This window comes from Anopheles stephensi, unplaced genomic scaffold (genome assembly GCF_013141755.1).
Source record: "Anopheles stephensi strain Indian unplaced genomic scaffold, UCI_ANSTEP_V1.0 ucontig27, whole genome shotgun sequence".
NCBI lineage: Eukaryota > Metazoa > Arthropoda > Insecta > Diptera > Culicidae > Anopheles > Anopheles stephensi.
In genome coordinates, this window is record NW_023405202.1 from 1,723 (window position 1) to 5,650 (window position 3,928).

General features: G+C 46.0%; 1 pseudogene; it reads left to right on the top strand.

Annotated features, from left to right (window-relative positions):
- Positions 1-2,779: 2,779 nt before the first annotated feature.
- Positions 2,780-3,568, top strand: LOC118516309 (annotated as a pseudogene).
- Positions 3,569-3,928: the final 360 nt, after the last annotated feature.

Consider the following 3,928-nt stretch of genomic DNA (forward strand, 5'->3'; position numbering starts at 1 on the left):
TTAAATTAAGTTACGCACAAGGGCTGTTGGCAGCCAATCGGTCATTCTACAGCCTGAGGAAACTTCGTCACTCAAAATAAAAGTCGTGAAATGAAGCTAGATAATGTTTATAGTCTGTTCAAAGACAACCTCCGATGCATGGTTTCTGCTAAAAACTCACGAAATCTTCTAAGCTAAGTTCCAAAGTACGATAATCTGGACAATGGGCAGAAGGGCGTGGTACGAAAAAACTGAGATGGATTGATGGCGTTAATGTATCCATCAGCTACGTTAACTTTCTTCAGTGATAACTCTCATCAGTACCTAGGTATAAAGCATGATCAATAGTCACCCACAACACTAGTACACTAAAGAAACATAGTTTATATCATGGTTTATGAAATCCTATCCAGCAAAAGATTTGAAGATCTGACTACATTAGACTTCTTCTTCGTCTTCTTTTTTCCTGGCCTAACTACCTCTTCATGCCTGCCGTTTCTGGCTCATTGATATCGCATAGCTGGACAGATCCGGCCCAGATGGGATTCGAACCCCGAAGCTTGCCGCGTGAAGACCGGCAGCGCTCTCGCATCTATTGCCGGCTCACTCCCAGCCCACAGAAGAAAGGAACATGGTATATGGTTTGTAAAATCCAATCCAGGAAAAGATTTCGCGTACTGACTACACCCTACAGTCGAGCCCATAGAATGGGCAAGGAAAAAGAAGAATATTCTTTTTTTTTTTACTCAGCAAGAACGACCTGACCTTCCTATATTGCTAGGATATTCTTCACTTAAATCACTTTACACTTTGATTTTAAATTGATCTATGAGGACCGATGGGCTGAAAACATGAACCAAAATTATGTATGAAATTTGGATCAATCGTGTAAATCAAATATCTTAAAGCTACAGAGTAATTTCAAATGTGCGGTGTGATCACTTAATTTTAGCTATCTCCCACAATCATTCATTGACCTAGAATATATGACTTACTTTGGGCTTAAACTAGCATCAAAATACCAAAAAATTAAAACAGCTCATAATTAAAGTGTATATTTGGGAAAAAAACCGAACGACCTCCTTTCGTAAATTTATCTTCGCTAAATCGCTAATTATAACAGTTTAGTATTTTAAGAAAGAAACCGTAAGGCTTTATTTGGCATTCCCTTGGTAACATTAAGCGCACGTTGTTTATGCCCACCCCGCACGGAAACCCTCACGTTTGGCTGGTACCATTTATCAGTTTCTGGGAGGGTGGCTGAAGGCTTATTTTGCACAAATTGAAATTAGGTCAATCGCACTCATTACGCAACGGTGGATGATTGGCTCGAAACTAGCGATGCGTTTTCGCGCTCTTCCTTACATCCTTTCAGTTGAAATTATAATTTGCGGTAAAAAGGGAGAGAGGAGATACTGGTTGTCCTTTTACTGTGCCGACACACAGTGCAGAAGGGTGAGATGGGGAAGCGGGGTACAAATAATCACGGATGCTTGATTTCAATGTGATATGAAGCCTGCTGAGCATAGGCGCGGCGGTGGTAGAGCAAGATACAGCAACATAGCAAGCCCCATTGGGCTTGTGATTATCCGATGTTTGCCGGCTTTACTTTAAAACAGCGGGATACATAGGCACAGCTAGTTTGGAAAGCCACAGGAACTGGTGCTGGGAGCTATATTTGTCTAAATAGGTTACGGGTTTGAGTTTTGTGGCAATTTGGGTGAAGAATCAAACGAACGAGCAGTTTAAAATGCGATCGGTAGTGTGATGCTTGAAGTGCGCCTAAAGGTATGCTACACATTGCGTCCATCACAACAGTACTTAGCATTATTGCATACCTTCAGGCGCTACCATTTCAAAGCTCGTTCCTTGTGCGTTGTTCAAACGTTAATCTTCTTATTTTAATTCACACCCAACCAATCCAACTGCACTTCACGCTTTCCAGTTGCATTAGATGCGTTTGAAAGCGGCATAACAACAATACTTTCCTACACTGTGTAAAGAAGCTAAAAACCGATTTACTCCACTCGGTGAAACTTCGGCTTTACTCCTGGCCTGGAGAAGCCTTACAGCTCCCTACAGTGTTGATTGTTTTTTTTTTCTCCCAGATTCTTCCTACTTGCTGCTTTTGCTTTTTGCTCAATCTCAAAACTCCTTCGACTGTCCGCGTGATCAGCCAACGACACGAACGAACGTCAGCATCGCCCAACTCGGATGCGGGAGAAAGTTTTCCAATGCGAAGCCATATGCTTTCACTCTCACTTTGTGTGTGCTCGGTACCCACAGCATCCAGCCCGAATCAGCCCAGCTTGGGAAATGTTCGGATGCTGTTCGGATGCTTCGGCTGCCGGAAAACTCTATATAAGACGACCATGTGACCGTACACTTTTCATCAGTTGTTTGCAACAGTTCAACCTGAGCTGTACCGAGAGAGCACACTAGTGTGAGAGCTTTGTCGTGAACCTTGTGGAGTGTGTGTTTGGGAAAAATTGCCAGACCAACATTTTGGAGAAGCAAAAAAAAAAAACAGAGACGTGATAAGAAAAGAAACGAACTGAAAGTGTCATATGAGTTGAAGTGTGTGATAAAGCGTTTATGTGCAGTTAACGACAGGACAAACAAGCCTGCAAGGACTACCACTCGGCGGAGAGAAATCCGTAGAATAGAGACTGAAAAGGAGACTGCTAAGTGTTTGGTGCTTTTGTGCAAAATCAAAGCGTGATGATGATGACGCTGGAAAAGATGGACACGGGCAGCAACGGTGGACTGTCGGTGTCGGGCACGGGACGTCACAGACGTCATGGCCGAAAGCAGTACGCCCGAACCGATGGACGGTTTCTACATCGACATACCGACGCCTTCCACGCGCAGTGGTCTCGCCACTGTCGGCGTCCGTATCGCCGGGCAAGGAGAAGTCGTTTCAGCTTCTTCAAGAGTGTCTATCGCAAGATAAGCCTAAAGTCTAACGATGAGGATCTGGATCAGTTGGTGGTGCAGGGTGATGAGGACTCGCGCAGCTCGTCCGTCGATTCCTGCTCGTCGATCAGTGATCGGGAGCGGGATCAGCCATCCGGCAAAGGGCACGATGAACGCAAACTACAGCTACAGCTGTCCAACCTCGCCCTGTCCAGTGCGTCCAGTGATTCGGGCGTTAGGTGGCGTCCCGAAACGTGGTGATGATGGCGGCGAAGATGGCGGTGACGAGGGGAACCGGGCAGATGCGGAAGGTTACGAAGGAAAACAGGCGAAAGTCAAGACGGTCATCGGTGCTGAGGTTGCTGGAGAGTCTTGCGATCAATGCACCAGATCCGGTCGCGGTCACTATCGTGCAGCAACAGCTCGGTGAACATTTGATCCACATGAAGGGACGCGAGTCGAGGGCCGAGTCCAGTGTTCACTGTTCAGCACAAACCGCGCGAACAACGGATCGTCCGGGAATGGTGGTGAGCGAATAAGCAAGAATCCAGTAAACCACCACCGAAGAAGATACGGCGACGGCCGTCTCCTACACCTATCTGCGAGGAATTCCGGTTTGCCGACGCAGCGAGTACCACGATCGTCCTCTGCTGTAGCTACTAGTGGACGTTAGAGAGCGATGGGATCGCGTCGATCGTGCAGGGCATGCAGAAACACCATATCAAGCACGGTGCCGTCTACTCCAAGCGGGCACCAGCAAACCAGCAAAAGAACTGAAACAAAAAATCTAAGCATAGCAGGAGGAGGTACGATTCTCACTCAAAAACTCCCACACAAAGATGCGCAACAATTGGGAACAGATACATAAGTTTTTCTAATTAGTAGTGCCGTAGTGTATTCTTCTTCTGGCCGAAGTTATCGCTTAGTATGATCGTGATGAAACTTAAAAGAGAGGTAAAACGTGACGTACCTTAGCACAAAGTAAGAACTCGACTAGCCTGTAACGGTAGAAAGCGGTAGTAGGCAAGCGATT